Raw genomic sequence first — 19,086 nt, 5'->3', positions numbered from 1 at the left:
ATAGGTTCACTGTTCCTACCATCAAGGCCATGCTTATTGTGAAGACAAACTTCAACCTCCCCTACCAGGTGTTCATGGAGAAGCTGGCCAAAGACAGAGCAATCCTGAAGAAAATACATTCTTCTGAGAAATATACAGATTAGGTTTGAATAAGTATATTATGTAGTTACCAATCTCATCAGCGTCTTATTTCTTTATTATGTTAAGTATTTCACATATACTATTGTCTGTTTTTCAATTTTGCTCATGTTCTCTTCTGCTCTTATTCTACCAGGACCACTGAATGGCTGTTCAGACCGGACTGTTCTGTCTTGTCTGTAGTGTTTCTGTAATATAGTTGTTTTCTCTGTCTATCACAGTGAGCCTGTTAGACTAAATACATGAAACCAGAATTGTCCCCATTTTTTATTTCATAGATAATATAACATTGGATATTTTAATGATATATTGACCGCCGAACTGGAAATGTCCCCGGTTTTCATTTCAGAAATCTGGTCACCTTACCCTAACATACTACATCAATTTTCCTAACCTGCTATGAAAAAGTCTCTTCCGGTCATATCTGTATACCGCCTAGTCAAAAACCTAAATGGCCATTTCCTACATGTAGGCAGTTTTATTTTGGGGTAGTACAGTCAGTTCTAGCTAAAATGAATGAGAATGATCCAACATATTTTTCAAGGAGCAGATGCCCCAAACCTCTAACCTTTTTCTGTAAATGACATGACAATTCAATAAGTGGAATCATTGCCACTGTGTGCCAACCTGCCACGATGATGCCATTGCTGAGTGTAATTGCCAAACACCTGTCTCTTTCTGTTGTCTGTAGGTAAATGGGATTGGATGAGTGACTCACCTTCTCTACTCCCATCATGTGAGTGTGCTGTCTGCTATCACTCCCAGTTTGGCTGGCTTCACCAGCTCCGCTGCAGGTCGGCAGTTCTGGGACGTGCTGGACGAGCACCTAGCCATGCTGTACTTTCCGGAGGGGGACAAGGAGCTGGCTGTGAAGGGGGAAGACGGGCAGCTGTACCACTGGAGCCTAGCCTCCTCCTTCCAGCTACTGAAGGATCTGGTGGCAGGGGGGAAGGGACTTTTCCATCTTGTTCCTTACCATTGGCTGAGACCTTCCTCGCGTGCTGTCTTCTGTGTCCCGTGCCCTCACCCAGGGCTCCCACCCACTGTTCCCCCGACCTCCCAGCCCTTAAGGTATGATGAGTGCTTTGGGTGGGGGAGGGTGTGATGCTGGATGTGGTGTCATTAGGACAATAGCTATAATGGCTATGTTGTCCTGGCATTTTACCAAGCTCTTACTCACTGCCATATTAAATGGACGCATTGCTTGTATCATAATCATACTGTTATGTTAGCTACTCTGCCAATAGCACAGCCATTGCACTGATTACTCATTGTAGGCTGCTACCTGTTGCAGCTTGTCATTTAGAGGGTGCTACCATGTTACAGGTGGCATTTAGAGGGTGCTACCATGTTACAGGTGGCATTTAGAGGGTGCTACCATGTTACATGTGGCATTTAGAGGGTGCTACCATGTTACATGTGGCATTTAGAGGGTGCTACCATGTTACAGGTGGCATTTAGAGGGTGCTACCGTGTTACAGGTGGCATTTAGAGGGTGCTACCATGTTACAGGTGGCATTTAGAGGGTGCTACCATGTTACAGGTGGCATTTAGAGGGTGCTACCATGTTACAGGTGGCATTTAGAGGGTGCTACCATATTACAGGTGGCATTTAGAGGGTGCTACCATATTACAGGTGGCATTTAGAGGGTGCTACCATGTTACAGGTGGCATTTAGAGGGTGCTACCGTGTTACAGGTGGCATTTAGAGGGTGCTACCGTGTTACAGGTGGCATTTAGAGGGTGCTACCGTGTTACAGGTGGCATTTAGAGGGTTCTACCGTGTTACAGGTGGCATTTAGAGGGTGCTACCATGTTACAGCTGGCATTTAGAGGGTGCTACCATGTTACAGGTGGCATTTAGAGGGTGCTACTGTGTTACAGGTGGCATTTAGAGGGTGCTACTGTGTTACAGGTGGCATTTAGAGGGTGCTACCGTGTTACAGGTGGCATTTAGAGGGTGCTACTGTGTTACAGGTGGCATTTAGATGGTGCTACCGTGTTACAGGTGGCATTTAGAGGGTGCTACCATGTTACAGGTGGTATTTAGAGGGTGCTACCAGTTTAAAGCTTGTACAGATGTCATTGCTACACAGAGGGAGTCATAATTATTTGAGAGTAGTGTATAGGTGTGTGTGTGGGGGGGGGGGGGGGGGGGGCAGTGGGATATAAGGGTCAAAATTCTTACAAATCTGAAATCTTGTTTGAGGAACAATGCCTTTTAAGACAAACTCACAGAAGGTCATTCACGGTGAGATGTATTATGGGTAACTGGTGTGTGGTGCTACTCCCCTGGGTATAGAGTGGCTGCAGTCCCTTGTCATCCCCCTCAGTGTGTTCCTGTACCAGTTAGTTTACTGGAGCAGAACACATCGTTTTCTGCAGGGGGGAGGCTCAGAGGCTGCAGTTTAAAAACATCCACATGATGACTTATTCAAACTGTCAAGGCCTATTTGTGTAGGAATATCGGCAGGGAGGGTGAAAGAAGATAATTTGATTCAGCAGAACGACCTGTAAACTTGGTTTTGTTTACTCTAAAACAGAGTTTCCCCAAACTCGGTCCTGGGCCCCCCCCCCCCGGGTGCATTTTGGTGTTTGCCCTAGCTCTACACAGCTGATGCCAGGACCGAGTTTGGGAAACTCTGCTCTAATGTACAAACAATTTTAATGTTTTCCGATTGATACCTGAAAGACACTGTTAACCCTTTCATGTCTAATGCCTCGCTGCTGGTAGAGTATGAGCCACGTTAAAGCAGACTGTGTTCGTTGTAATACATTTACATTTTAGTCATTTAGCAGACGCTCTTATCCAGAGCGACTTACAGTAGTGAATGCATACATTTCATACATTTTTTTTGTACTGGCCCCCCGTGGGAATCGAACCCACAACCCTGGCGTTGCACACACCATGCTGGCGTTGCAAACACCATGCTCTACCAACTGAGCCGCAGGGAAGGCCATAAATGATTCATAAGATCATAAGAACATACTTTAAAAGTTGTTTATATATAATTAGCTTACTAACATGTACAAATGTGGAAGTAATGATTACTAAATGAATAATCTAACTATTTAATAATCCATTATAAATGCTTTACTACAAGGTGGGGTTATATAGTGCTGCCCTTTCTCTTCCCTCCCAGCTGAGTGTGTTTGAGACACCAGGCCAGATCCTCTGCAGTAAGAAGGGGGTGGTTCTGACCAGGCCAGATCCTCTGCAGTAAGAAGGGGGTGGTTCTGACCAGGCCAGATCCTCTGCAGTAAGAAGGGGGTGGTTCTGACCAGGCCAGATCCTCTGCAGTAAGAAGGGGGTGGTTCTGACCAGGCCAGATCCTCTGCAGTAAGAAGGGGGTGGTTCTGACCAGGCCAGATCCTCTGCAGTAAGAAGGTTGTGGTTCTGACCAAGGCAGAGGAGTGCCTGTCGACCCGTGACGGGGAGAAAGCCCTGTACCAGTACCTCAGCTCTGTCCAGGGCCTGGGAGGCTTCCAGGACCACTTTGACTGGTAGGTGGACCCATTCCAAAAGGCTTGAAATCTTATCACACTAATGGGGGTGCCCTAGTTTGCTGGCAAGCTCATAAATCCATCTTTGAATAGGTCATTTAGTCTTAAGTATTACAGTAATTGTAATAGAGAAGTTGTGCTCTGTATTGACCTCCGTGAAGGTTTCATTGTTTCGTGATGTAGTCAGGGCACTGGTCTGTCTCTCTGTAGGTGGGCCAGGAACACCTACATTCCTTCCTGGGAGGGAAGCTTCTGTGGCGGGACCCCTTCGACCAGGAAGTCACAGCACATATTCATTGATGACAACATCCGGCAGAATGATGAGGACACCGTCGCCCATCCAAAGGTATGTTTTTTTTCCTCGGTTCATGTTCTTCAGGATGGTTTGTGCATACTCATGTGGATTTGTTGGATGGTTTGTGCATACTCATGTGGATTTGTTGGATGGTTTGTGCATACTCATGTGGATTTGTTGGATGGTTTGTGCATACTCATGTGGATTTGTTGGATGGTTTGTGCATACTCATGTGGATTTGTTGGATGGTTTGTGCATACTCATGTGGATTTGTTGGATGGTTTGTGCATACTCATGTGGATTTGTTGGATGGTTTGTGCATGCTCATGTGGATTTGTTGGATGGTTTGTGCATACTCATGTGGATTTGTTGGATGGTTTGTGCATACTCATGTGGATTTGTTGGATGGTTTGTGCATACTCATGTGGATTTGTTGGATGGTTTGTGCATACTCATGTGGATTTGTTGGATGGTTTGTGCATACTCATGTGGATTTGTTGGATGGTTTGTGCATACTCATGTGGATTTGTTGGATGGTTTGTGCATACTCATGTGGATTTGTTGGATGGTTTGTGCATACTCATGTGGATTTGTTGGATGGTTTGTGCATACTCATGTGGATTTGTTGGATGGTTTGTGCATACTCATGTGGATTTGTTGGATGGTTTGTGCATACTCATGTGGATTTGTTGGATGGTTTGTGCATGCTCATGTGGATTTGTTGGATGGTTTGTGCATACTCATGTGGATTTGTTGGATGGTTTGTGCATACTCATGTGGATTTGTTGGATGGTTTGTGCATACTCATGTGGATTTGTTGGATGGTTTGTGCATACTCATGTGGATTTGTTGGATGGTTTGTGCATACTCATGTGGATTTGTTGGATGGTTTGTGCATACTCATGTGGATTTGTTGGATGGTTTGTGCATACTCATGTGGATTTGTACCATTGCAGATCCAGTATGTTTTAAATATCCTCACATGGTGTTTCTGTTCTTGGTCCATGTTTGATTCTGAAGGTGTTCCTGGACCGAGACGGCTCAGAGACCCGTATATAGTCTCCACCTCAGAGCTGTATGACCTGTGTTTGGTCCAGAACGACCGTTCAGAGCCATGTCAGACCTAGTGTATTTCAGCCAGCTATGACAGGAGCCTCCAGCAGGGGGCAGCCTGGAGCTCCTGGGTGAGGGTTTGGGTTGGGTGAACTCAGGGGGTCTGCAGGTTAAAGGTAAGTGCTGTAGTGTTCTCAGGGTGTGTGACACTGACAACCATTATATTACAAATGTAGAAGACACTGTTTTTCAAATAAATATATGTAAAAACTAGGTCATCAATGTAAAGCATTGTTTACGTATACCAAATTCTGTTAAGAATATACAGGTCATTTAAATCACTGTTTTTAATGTCACAACGAGAGAGTTACATGGTTGAGCAGTGAAGCGCTGTTATAACTTCACACATGCTCTTATCTAAAGACATGTTTCAATTAGAACCACAATTTATAATGGCAATATAATGGATGAGCTTGAAACAGCTAAGACCTAGTATAATTTGGGTGTATTTGGTTTGCGGGTTTGTTTGCACTGGAATTTACTTTACTTTCTTTGGAAGCGCTCTTATGTGGAAAAACTATTCCTAATGATATATTCAGGGAATGTGTTTCACACTTTTTGTGGATGGTTGTGTTGAAGATTTATAATACTTATTTTTAAGCTTGAAGTGAGTTTGCCGTTTGACTACTGCAAATTCGAGACACCTTTTCTAAGTAACCCATCACAATGGCCGGTGGGTAATTGTGGAAGATGAGGCACAATCAGGCCTTTGACTGCAGTACATAACTGAGACTGTTCAATTCTAAGAAACAGATGAATGGGCTGTTGTTGCTAAGGCAGCAGTCATGTTTCATAGGAGACACATTCAGATTGTATATTTCAACCGACTGCTTGTATCTGGATGTACTTTGTGTGTTCTTGTATGTCATTGTCTCAAGGCAGATAGTGTAACTAATCGTCTGCTTGACTGTCACGTAGGATTGACGCCACCTGACGTAAGACAATGCTTGTATGTTTCGTGGTGAACATTCTAAACTATCGACTTGTACTCATGTGGAGGTCAATAAAGCTCCCGAGTTGAAGAAAATTTATTTTTTTGTTGTTGCCACAGACACACTGTGTATGGAAATGTACTGACCAAATGTTGATTAGTGAGGGTATTACTGTCACGTAAAAGCAGTACTGATTTCCCCTCAGGCCTTTTGGACACAGTTGAGTTGTGAACACGTGATTGATGATCAGCCTACAGGGTGAAGGTTAATGATGGATTTAGGGGAACTAATCAATCAGGGATCATTAGCAGTGCAGGGCGTGAGGTTAAATTTAAGTGTGATTATTGCTATTATTTCATTTGTATTATTAGGGAGTTACTAACAGCGATAATTCAACTTCAACAGAGTGGCTGCGGTTCTGGATTTTCTGGAACCCAGGAGTTTTGGACTAAAGATTTCTGCACATGTGCAAGATCCGCTGCGTGCTTCCCCTTCCCGAGTCCTTCCAGCTGCTGCTCTGTGATCACTCACCTCATGACTCCGCTGCGTGCTTCCCCTTCCCGAGTCCTTCCAGCTGCTGCTCTGTGATCACTCACTCCATGACTCCGCTGCGTGCTTCCCCTTCCCGAGTCCTTCCAGCTGCTGCTCTGTGATCACTCACCCCATGACTCCGCTGCGTGCTTCCCCTTCCCGAGTCCTTCCAGCTGCTGCTCTGTGATCACTCACTCCATGACTCCGCTGCGTGCTTCCCCTTCCCGAGTCCTTCCAGCTGCTGCTCTGTGATCACTCACTCCATGACTCCGCTGCGTGCTTCCCCTTCCCGAGTCCTTCCAGCTGCTGCTCTGTGATCACTCACTCCATGACTCCGCTGCGTGCTTCCCCTTCCCGAGTCCTTCCAGCTGCTGCTCTGTGATCACTCACTCCATGACTCCGCTGCGTGCTTCCCCTTCCCGAGTCCTTCCAGCTGCTGCTCTGTGATCACTCACTCCATGACTCCGCTGCGTGCTTCCCCTTCCCGAGTCCTTCCAGCTGCTGCTCTGTGATCACTCACTCCATGACTCCGCTGCGTGCTTCCCCTTCCCGAGTCCTTCCAGCTGCTGCTCTGTGATCACTCACTCCATGACTCCGCTGCGTGCTTCCCCTTCCCGAGTCCTTCCAGCTGCTGCTCTGTGATCACTCACTCCATGACTCCGCTGCGTGCTTCCCCTTCCCGAGTCCTTCCAGCTGCTGCTCTGTGATCACTCACTCCATGACTCCGCTGCGTGCTTCCCCTTCCCGAGTCCTTCCAGCTGCTGCTCTGTGATCACTCACCTCATGACTCCGCTGCGTGCTTCCCCTTCCCGAGTCCTTCCAGCTGCTGCTCTGTGATCACTCACCTCATGACTCCGCTGCGTGCTTCCCCTTCCCGAGTCCTTCCAGCTGCTGCTCTGTGATCACTCACCTCATGACTCCGCTGCGTGCTTCCCCTTCCCGAGTCCTTCCAGCTGCTGCTCTGTGATCACTCACCTCATGACTCCGCTGCGTGCTTCCCCTTCCCGAGTCCTTCCAGCTGCTGCTCTGTGATCACTCACCCCATGACTCCGCTGCGCGCTTGTTCAAGCAAACGTAGTTCTTTGTCTTTTGTAACAGAAAGCAAACAATAGCACGACATAACAGGCAGTCTAGCGTTTTCATGTTATTTTTTCAGGAGGGAAGTTAGCCTACTAGATGTACACAGCATATCAACAAGCAAGACACAGACACGCAGTCAATAGCGATGTAATGTGCAAACATTGGGAAGCAGAGTTTTCAGGGTGTGTACAGATTTTGGGCGGGGTAAAACCCCTCACCTCATCCTTTTTGGTAAAGCGTGTAGTAAAAAGAGAACATGTGCAGAATGTGATTTGGGTCCTTAGCTTTGAGAAAGAAGTTCCCGGAGGGGCGGAGCAGGGGTGAAAACGCCATATTCGTAGCCTCAGACATAATTTAATGCAGGGTGTAGGGTCAGAAATGCACTTCTAAAAATAGCCATGATGTTGACTTCAGGGACTTGGACAGAAAATCAGCTTGACGAGCATTCCGTCTGGAAAATAGTTAGGCACGTTAGTAATGACATTGTATTAAATAGTTAATACACTACATGTGACAGGACACATGCAATCTGAAATGACCTTCTAGTGGAGTTGACCATGTGGTTACTGGACTGTATACTGTGGTCCTATCTCTGCAGTGCAGACTGACCAGGCTGGGCACATCCAATCAACACCTCTGATCTCCAGCACAATGTGTACAGAGTTGGTTAATCTGATGTACTGGCCATAGTTGTTGTCTGATTGCAGAAACAGACGCTGTGTCCTCTCGTTACATGCCAAACGAGGCGGCACAGTGTGTACAGTAGGAAGACTCTTCTCTCACTGTACACCAGATAGTGTGTGTTCACTGTGTTCATTTTGGTTAATGGTCTGTACATAATACCAAGTAATATTTCACTCTGACTTCCAAGTATAGGTCTCTAGGGGAATAGTCCATATCAGATTTACTTTGTCTCTAATCAAGCCATTGAGGATTCATATATAATCACACATATTTACATGTTTTCCCTTCCACAGATAAAATATGCATCTTTCTTTTATGATGTTTATTTTGGGCACACATCAAAATGTCAGGAGCTTATTCAGCACTATGGTGTGGAATTCCCAAATGGACATGTAATATAGAACTGACACAATTATCTCCCATGTGGAATAGAATTTAGGGACGCATTTCATTTGATGACATTAGGTTTCATTCGGTTGATCTGGAACATTATGAAGCCTACTGTACGCCACCCTAGATGCAGACTCCACCTCATGGCTCCAACTTCCTCAAGATGGCAGTGGAGATTCTGGATATTTGGGCTATACACATCCATCTCAGGTGAGGCTAAATGAGATGTGAAACACGCATTTCAAACTATACTCAACAAAAATACAAACACATCATGCAACAACAACAAAAAATATTTTTTATTTAACCAGGCAAGTCCAGTTAAGAACAAACTCTTATTTACAATGACGGCCTGCCCCGGCCAAACTCTAACCCGGACGGGAGTCCAACTGTAACTTTTTACTGAGTTACAGTTCATATCAGTCAATGGAATTAAATTCATTAAACCCTAATCTATGGGTTTCACATGACTGGGAATACAGATATGCATCTGTTGGTCACAGATCCCTTTAAGAAGAAGGGCAACACAACGGGCCTCAGGATCTCGTCAAGGTATCTGTGCAGTCAAATTGCCATCGATAAAAATGTGATTGTGTTTGTTGTCCGTAGCTTATGCCTGTCCTTAACATAACCCCACTGCCACCATGGGGCACTCTGTTCACAACATTGACATCAGCAAACCACTCGCCCACATGACGCCATACACCTGGTCTGCGGTTGTGAGACTGGTTGGACATACTGCCAAATTCTCTGAAACAACATTGGAGGCGGCGTATGGTAGAGAAATTAACATTAGATTCTCTGGCAACAGCTCTGGTGGAAATTCTTGCAGTCAGCATGCCAATTGCACACTCCCTCAACTTGAGACATCTGTGGCATTGTGTTGTGTGACAGATTTTAGTGGCCTTTTATTAAGGTCCACCTGTGTAATTATCATGCCTTTTTAATCAGCTTCTTGATATGCCACACCTGTCACATGGATGGATTATTGTGGTAAATTAGAAATGTTCACTAACAGGGATGTAAACAAATGTGTTCACGAAATTTGAGAGAAATCAGCTTTTTGTGCGTATGGAACATTTCTGGGATCTTTTATTTCAGCTCATGAAAGATGGGACCAACACTTTACATGTTGCGTTTTTATATTTTTTATTAAGTGCAGTAGAATTTATGACAGAAGTAGAAGATTTTGAGAATCACCGCAGGCAACAAATTTGTTGTAGCTTATTATTATTCTTGTAATGGAAATTGCTCTCTGTTGCTCTCCAAGGCTGTGTAGACAAGTCATTCCAAAATCACCTCCGGCTAAATTAAAGGAAAAATTGGTTTTGATTTTTGCATGTTGATGGGGACTTCATAGCCTACAGTGTTGGCCTATGTTTATAGCTCTGTCAGATACTCAGACTCAGTAATTGATTGAAATAAAAATACACAGTCGATGGTCTATATTGTTGATTATTGATTGGCTATTTCAGAGATATTTTGAGAACACCAATGGCTGTGAGAAAAAAACGGATGTGCATTGATGTGTAATCCCCAACCAAAAAGAAGTTGTGAGAGTAGCCTATAAATAGCACGTGGAATATCAAAGATGAATTTATTTAGATGAGTTAATGTTAAAGAGGTAAAATAAAGCTATTTTAAAAGAATGAATGAACCTTTGTGAAGTGAGAGCGCCATGGAGAAGCTGTTGCGCACGCTGTTGTTGCGCACGCGAACCCAGCCAGAGAAGGGAGGGCAGAGCGAGCGATGGTGAACCAATAAAACGGCGCCGGAGTCCTGCTAACGGTCGGCTTTGCTCGAGACAGTGTAAAACGGGAACAATATTTCTGTCAGGCGCGTACTGTCTTCGAGTGTGCAAAGGACACACCATCTCATTGACTGCGTTTGTCCCTACATAGGAACACGGTAATGTGTGTTTTTGCTAAACTTTTGTTGTCTTTGTGTTCTTTACGTTCTTTGTTGTTTATGTTTTATTTGGCTCAGTACTTTTCTCATGAAAAATAGGCTTATAGACTGAGGACTTTAGCCTAAACCTAATGTGCATTGCAGGTTTTAAATGATTAATGTGTCACTGCATTGTATGTGTGCAGCAAATATGCTTGACTTCTGATGCGAGGGTATAAAAACTGCAACGTGAATGCATTATACATTTGGTAATGCGCATTGTCCACCTTCAACGCGCAGATGCACACGAGCGTTTTCTGTCGGCCGTGCCTCTAAAAGGCACTTTTACAATGATTAAACTTACGCGTAAAATGCTAATCTCTTGTGAAAAATCCTCATGTTGTGAAAGCACACAGCCCTGTCTGTGGTTTAGATGGATTTGATGGGTCGTTCCAGATGCATACAGCTGTTCTGCTGCTCTGGGTGAGACACCCTGTCACTGTCTACACCCACCAGCTGCTCAACAGCTGGGCAATGACTTGTCATTTAAAAAACATACTAAATATTGGCATAGACTAATTCAGTCTCTATTTTACATGAAAAACGAATTTTGAAATGAAAGCTCTTATCTCAGGATCTCAATCTCAGGATCTCCAGAGAGCCCTACTGGGTCCCGAAATCGGCCCTGGCATTTCTAACACGTGCCAGGACATTATTAGCCAGATAATGATCATTTTGCACAAAAAAACAAGTTAGACAGGCTCACTGAGCAAAAAATGGACCAGACCACATGCACACAAATGCAACAGCCAGGTAATCCATAAAACGGATAAGATTAAACACCTACAAATTGTTTTCTGTTAACATTTCTCCTATTACATTTTGTAAGCACAATCAATGCCACTCAGTGCTATTTTTACTCAGTTAATTGCAATATTTGTCAACAACAGTTAGAAATTACACCATCACTGTAAAACTATCATCACATTGTTGTAATAATTGCCATATGTTCTGTTCTGTAATTATAACCTGCTTAGACTATCTCTATTTGCATAATTATTTCTACAGTTTGATTGGCATGCAGCTTTCCTGCCTGTCTTAAGGAGTAGGAGAGAAGCATTGTTGTGCCTATGTCCCCATTGTGATGTTTAATACCATCCTCAATCAGTCTGGTACCGGATGGCACAATGCCTACTGTGCCAGAGAACAGGACCCGTCTCTCCTGTTGTCACCCAAACTCCCTCTGTGGTAGAAAAGGAGAATAATTGTTTTCTCAAAATCAGTGCACCCATGATGCTCTGAAAGAAAATATCCTTTAACATTCATAGATCCCGTATGAATGTTATTAGGTACATGCAAAAGGGGAAGTTATCCAAATCAAGGAACTTTTCTTTGTATTTGGAAAGCTTGTGTTTTGTTTTCAAATAGATCTCAGAAGTGATGACATTAACTTTTAGAAGTAGGGAGTCTTGATGTAGATTTTCTAAAGGCTAAAGCTGCCTTCATGTCTACAGTCGTGGCCAAAAAGTTTGAGAATGACACAAATATACATTTTCACAAAGTTTGCTGCTTCAGTGTCTTCAGATATTTTTGTCAGATGTTACTATGGAATACTGAAGTATAATTACAAGCATTTCATAAGTGTCAAGGCTTTTATTGAGAATTACATGAAGTTGATGCAAAGAGTCAATATTTGCAGTGTTGACCCTGCTTTTTTTAAGACCTCTGCAATCCGCCCTGGCATGCTGTCAATTAACTTCTGGGCCACATCCTGACTGATTGCAGCCCATTCTTGCATAATCAATGCTTGGAGTTGGTCAGAATTTGTGGGGTTTTGTTTGTCCACCCGCCTCTTGAGGATTGACCACAAGTTCTCAACGGGATTAAAGTCTGGGGAGTTTCCTGGCCATGGACCCAAAATATCGATGTTTTGTTCCCCGAACCACTTAGTTATCACTTTTGCCTTATGGCAAGGTGCTCCGTCATGCTGGAAAAGGCATTGTTTGTCACCAAACTGTTCCTGGATGGTTGGGAGAAGTTGCTCTTGGAGGATGTGTTGGTACCATTCTTTATTCATGGCTGTGTTCTTAGGCAAAATTGTGAGTGAGCCCACTCCCTTGGCTGAGAAGCAACCCCACACATGAATGGTCTCAGGATGCTTTACTGTTGACAGGACTGATGGTAGTGCCCACCTTGTCTTCTCCGGACAAGCTTTTTTCCAGATGCCTTAAACAATCGGAAAGGGGATTCATCAGAGAAAATGACTTTACCCCAGTCCTCAGCAGTTCAATCCCTGTACCTTTTGCAGAATATCAGTCTGTCCCTGATGTTTTTCCTGGAGAGAAGTGGCTTCTTTGCTGCCCTTCTTGACACCAGGCCATCCTTCAAAAGTCTTTGCCTCACTGTGCGTGCAGATGCACTCACACCTGCCTGCTGCCATTCCTGAGCAAGCTCTGTACTGGTGGTGCCCCGATCCCGTAGCTGAATCAACTTTAGGAGACGGTCCTGATACTTGCTGGACTTTCTTGGGTGCCCTGAAGCCTTCTTCACAACAATTGAACCGCTCTCCTTGAAGTTCTTGATGATCCGATAAATGGTTGTTTTAGGTGCAATCTTACTGGCAGCAATATCCTTGACTGTGAAGCCCTTTTGTGCAAAGCAATGATGATGGCACGTGTTTCCTTGCAGGTAACCATGGATGACAGAGGAAGAACAATGATTCCAAGCACCACCGTCCTTTTGAAGCTTCCAGTCTGTTATTCAAACTCAATCAGCATGACAGAGTGATCTCCAGCCTTGTCCTCGTCAACACTCACACCTGTGTTAACGAGAGAATCACTGACATAATGTCAGCTGGTCCTTTTGTGGCAGGGCTGAAATGCAGTGGAAATGTTTTTTGGGGGATTCAGTTCATTTGCATGGCAAAGAGAGACTTTGCAATTAATTGCAATTCCTCTGATCACTCTTTATAACATTCTGGAGTATATGCAAATTGCCATCATACAAACTGAGGCAGCAGACTTTGAAAATTAATATTTGTGTCATTCTCAAAACTTTTGGCCACGACTGTAGACTTTGGTCTTGTGTTTTATAAATGCCTTAGTCAGATAAAGACAGAAACTGAGGAGTCGTCAAAGATTCCATTTTACTCTCATCATTCTGGTGTAGAAAGATTCAGTCCCTCCCTGGTCTTTTTAGATTTTCTACATGTTGTGTTCAGACTGTTCCAACCTATTTCATGGTGACATTAGATGTAAGACTCAACTGAAGCATGAGAGGTATTTCTGTTTGATTCTTTTTTTACAACTTTGCAAACATTTCTTAAAAACCTGTGTTTGCTTTGTTATTATTTTACCAGGTAAGCTGACTGAGAGAACACATTCTCATTTACAGCAACAACCTGGGGAATAGTTACAGGGGAGAGGGATGAATGAGCCAATTGTAAGCTGGGGATGATTAGGTAACCATGATGGACAGCTTGGGAATTTAGCCAGGACACCCCTACTCTTACAATAAGTGCCATGGGATCTTTAATGACCTCAGAGAGTCAGGACACCCATTTAATGTCCCTTCTGAAAGACAGCACCCTACACAGGCCAGTGGGATTGGGATATTGTTCTTAGACCAGAAGAAAGAGTCCCTCCTACTGGCCCTCCAACACCACTTCCAGCAGCATCTGGTCTTCCATCCAGGACCAACCCTGCTTAGCTTCAGAAAAAAAAGCCAGCAGTGGGATGCAGGGTGGTATGAAATATTGTGTGTAGATTGATAAGTAAAATGTTTAATTTTTTAATCCATTTTAGAATAAGGCTGTAACGTAACAAAATGTGGAAAAAGTCAAAGGGTCTGAATACATTCCGAATCCAGTATTCAGTATTCAGACCCCTTGACTTTTCCCAAATGTTGTTACAGCCTTATTCTAAAATGGATCACCTTAAAACAGAAATATATTATTTAAATAAGTTTTCAGACCCTTTACTATGAGACTCAAATTTGAGCTCAGGTGCATCCTGTTTCCATTGATCATCCTTGAGATGTTTCTACAACTTGATTGCACTCCACCAGTGGTAAATTCAATTGATTGGACATGATTTGGAAAGGCACACATCTGTCTATATAAGGTCCCACAGTTGACAGTGCATGTCAGACCAAAAGTCAAGCAATGAGATCGAAGGAATTGTCCGTAGCGCTCTGAGACAGTATTATGTCGAGGCACAGATCTGGAGAAGGGTACCAAAACGACCATACCCCGTTCAAAGGCATTACAATATTTTGTCTTGCCCATTCACCTTCTGAATGACACACATACACAATCCATGTCTTGATTCTCTCAAGGCTTAAAAATCCTTCCTTAAACTGTCTCCTCCCCTTTATCTACACTGATTGAAGTGGATTTAACCAGTGACATCAATAAGGGATCATAGCTTTCACCTGGATTCGCCTGGCCAGTCTATGTCATGGAAAGAGTATGTTTGTACGCTCAGTGTATATTTCAGGATGTTGTGTATCCCTGGAAATAATAATAATAATAATAATCAGAATTCATGTTAACCTTACAGTCTAGAAAACATAGCTTGTCCAAAATAAGTGGTCTTTTGGCACCAATTACCCCGGGTATGGGGTACATTGAACCAATTACCCCGGGTATGGGGTACATTGAACCACGGGACAGGGTAAGTTAAGCCGCCTACAAATTTCTGTACTGAATTAAATATTACCAGTACCTTTTTAAAACCATGTCTACCTTTATTTGCCAAACACAATTCAACACAATCACAATCACTTTTTGTTTTTTAATAATTTTAAGCATCTTCTAGGTTTAACACCTAAACATTTTGTACTTTTTAAAAACAGTTTTAACATAGGCCAGGCCCTGTTGTTACCTCCATATCCCAGTGATAATGCATTGCTTTTCGCCTGGGATTGGCTCAACTATTTGCTCAACATACTCCATGGCCATTGGCTCAACATACTCCATGGCCATTGGCTCAACATACTCCATGGTCATTGGCTCAACATACTCCATGGCCATTGGCTCAACTTGCAAATATTTTGACTATATTAGCACACACAGCTACAAGGATGCACTTTCATGCTAGGTTTAGGACCTCATATATAAGCTTATAGAGACCGCAACTAATGTATAGAACAATCTAAAAATGATCTACTTTGGTTTAGATACAAGCATCATGAAACCTCGAACACAATCAATTCATTTGACTTGGTGAAAAATATTTTCTGGGGACTTAACTTGCTTACCACTTTTTCCATGTGGTTTCTTCCTTCACAGACTCTATGAAAGTATTATTTTTTGGTCAAATTATACATTTTGAATATGATTCCTAAAAACAAGGTTGGCTCAATTTATCCCACTCTCCCCTAATAAGTTTGATTTTAGAGAGGAGCCCGAACCCAGGAGACACATTAGCAAATGCACTAACATTTGACTGCTTAACCAATTAAAAGAGTTATCTGTGCCCAAGCTTCTCCTTTTGAACATCTGGAGGGTTGGCACCAGGGATGAGTTGATATCCCTCCGCCATGTATTTATTTATTATTTTGCTCCTTTGCACCATATTATTTATATTTTAACTTTGAACTTTCTTCAAATTACAAATCTACCATTCCAGTGTTTTACTTGCTATACTTTATTTACTTTGCCACCATGGCCTTTTTTGCCTTTACCTCCCTTATCTCACATCATTTGCTCACATTGTATATAGTCTTGTTTTTTTTCTACTGTATCATTGATTGTATGTTGTTTTAATCCATGTGTAACTCTGTGTTGTTGTATGTTGTCGAACTGCTTTGCTTTATCTTGGCCAGGTCGCAATTGTAAATGAGAACTTGTTCTCAACTTGCCTACCTGGTTAAATAAAGGTGAAATAAAATAAAAAAATAAAATGGATACTATACATTCCAGGCTTTCCCTGTACGGATTTCCCGATCTATCTTTTACCAGAAAGTTATTTCCTGATTTGAAATCCCCAAGAGTAGTTGTTGTAAGGTGGCTTCTGTCAAATTTTCACACCTCGTTGATTTATGAAGGGGGCGGGACTTTACACTAGGATGTGAATCTCACACCCATGTGACTTCACATGATGTTGGGTTTGTTCTGTCAAACTGTATTTCACACCTCATGATTTATGAGGTAATGAGGTAATAAAATGTAAGTAATTAAATAACCACGTGGTCGCCAGGTGTTGTATGTAACCACCTTTGATCTGACTAGTTTATTATGAATGACTTTTGGTGTGTGTGTGTGTGTGTGTGTGTGTGAGAAGGGCTTGTTGTGATCCTCGGGCCTAGCCGTCCATAAGACACATTAGTGTGATATTCACACCCTAGTGTGAAGTCCTGTCCCCCTCATAAATCATACGAGGTGTGAAAGATAGTTTGACACAAGCCATCCTTCAATAACTAGTCTTGGGAATGAGGTAGGAAGGCTAGAGGAAGGTTTGAGAGGCTATTAGAGGAGCTATTAGATTACTTTCTGCCGATCAGGAATGACACCCTTTACTAATACGATAATTCTATAACACTACATTCTTAACTACTACACATTCACACGTTCAGACGAACACACGCATGCATGCACATGCGTACACACACACACACGCACACATCTCTGTTGGTTTATCAGGACAGTCTGATGGGGAAATGTGTAATTGCCCTGCTGCAGATGGTGTAATGTTCTGCAATATTCAATTAATTGATATCCTGCAGAGGGGAACGGATTTCTCCCTAGCGTATTTGACCTCTTCAATCAAGTTCATAAGCGGCTAATCCTATACCCAGCACGGTTATTAATGTTGTTAGAGAACTGCTTGCTCTTTCCTCTCCCTGGCCTCAGGAACTCAGGGAACTTCATAAAGTGGCGTGCAGTGTTTCTGTGACGCTTTTAGAAAGCTTGTTGCTATGCCCGTTGGGAGCCGTGGAGTTCCATTAGAAAGTGCCCTGGGAGAGGAGAGGGGGTAGTAAAAGCAAGACGTTAGTGTTGGGTAAACGGCCCACTATACAATATGATTCACTGCATGTCTTTTTGTTGACTCCCATTGCTTTTCTTAATTTCCTATTCTATCCTTACTGTATCTCTCAGTTGGTTTTCAGCTGTTTCTTTTTATCATGTCTCCCTCTATTTCTCTCCCTGTATCTCTTCTTTTTATTCATGCTCTTCTTTCACACACCCTCTCTCATTTTCTCTGTTTTCCCCCCATCTAACTTCTCTCTCTCTCTCTCTCTCTCTTTCTTTCTCTCTCTCACACATCCTTCTATCTATCTCACATCCTTCTATCTATTTAAAGAGGACACGAGGCCCAGGGGAATCAAGGTTCAGCAGTATGAGCTGAACGGAATATAAGTCCCTAGACGCCCACCCAGTCATGGCAAAAAGCTGCTGCCAACGGAGAATGTGCCAGCGCTGCTCTGCTTGCTCTCTATGGGGACATTTTCATCAGTGAATGGATATGTGTTTTGTCTCCACAAGTGCCTTGTTAGCTACAGATTTAGCTGCGGTGGTCTCCTATTTCCTCTCTCTATCCCTCCCTCTCTGGCTGCTGTGGACACTGTTATCAGGGAAGTGTCTGTCCGACACTCCCTCTGTCATGATGACTGTCACTAACACTGTTTAATGCCGGTGGTGGGAGATTAGACTTGATAATAGCTCTTGTTACCCTGCGCTGGAACAGCTTTACCTGTAGCTCTTCAGATAGGATTAGGAGGAGGGCACTTTTATAATGACCATCTCTCTCTTTATCTCTCTCTGTTCGGTTCCAAACACTTCTTCAGTGGAATCCTGCTGAGTTCTTTTCTTAGACTGGATAGACTAAAGGCTCTATTCAATCCTTATCACGAAAGTTCAGCTTTACAGCGTGATTTCAATTTAAAGGCCATGTTCCCACGTTTGTGGTGACTGCATTCACTTCACTTGCCTAGTTAAATAAAATAAAGATATAAACAAATACAAATTCACGGTAAACGCTGCATATGTCGACTCCATTGAAAATGACCTTTAAAAAATATATATATATTGCGCAATCTGTAATGCTTCAGCAATCCAATAGAGCCCTAAAGCTTCACATGCAGAGTTCAAACATCACTTTACTACTGATGAGAGTAGGATGATGGGGACCGGTGGAGGAACCCAGGAAGGACTTAATCTGGCTCATGGGTATTTGTTCCCCTTGTATGTGAGCCTAGGGTCACGTCTCCGTTGTGTGGTGCTTGTTATTACAAGTGTCTGAAGTTCTGATTATCCCAGGCGGGCGGGACTGTCTTCATGGTGTGGGCCAGGAAAGTGTCTGATTGGACAGCTGACCTAAGGTCCACCAGTGGCCATTTATCCTGCTGTTTGATCAAAGTGGCAGATAAAGCTGTGAGCTTTACATACAAACATGCTCTAGCTCATAGTACATATATTTCTCTCTCTCTCTCTCTCTCTCTCTCTCTCTCTGTCTCTCTCCTACTCTCTCTTACGCTCATCTCCCTCTTCCTCTCTCCGCCACCACCCCTCTCTCTATCTTAAAGTCAAAT

At 43.3% G+C, this 19,086-nt stretch overlaps 1 long non-coding RNA gene across 2 annotated transcripts; it reads left to right on the top strand.

The window, feature by feature from the left end:
• The first annotated feature begins 1,025 nt into the window (after nt 1–1,025).
• LOC115168628 (uncharacterized) lies at nt 1,026–7,843 on the top strand. Of its 2 annotated transcripts, XR_003870714.1 has the most exons (4): nt 1,026–1,209; nt 3,282–3,642; nt 3,853–3,988; nt 4,958–7,843. It is a non-coding gene; the product is annotated as an uncharacterized LOC115168628 (long non-coding RNA). The 2 variants fall into 2 exon arrangements; XR_003870713.1 differs by lacking the exon at nt 1,026–1,209 and having other exon boundaries at nt 3,145–3,988.
• The last annotated feature ends 11,243 nt before the right edge of the window (nt 7,844–19,086 follow it).

This window comes from Salmo trutta, chromosome 30 (genome assembly GCF_901001165.1).
Source record: "Salmo trutta chromosome 30, fSalTru1.1, whole genome shotgun sequence".
In the NCBI taxonomy this organism is placed as follows: Eukaryota; Metazoa; Chordata; class Actinopteri; order Salmoniformes; family Salmonidae; genus Salmo; species Salmo trutta.
The sequence above is the reverse complement of the archived record's forward strand: the minus strand, read 5'-3'. Positions and strand labels throughout refer to the sequence as shown.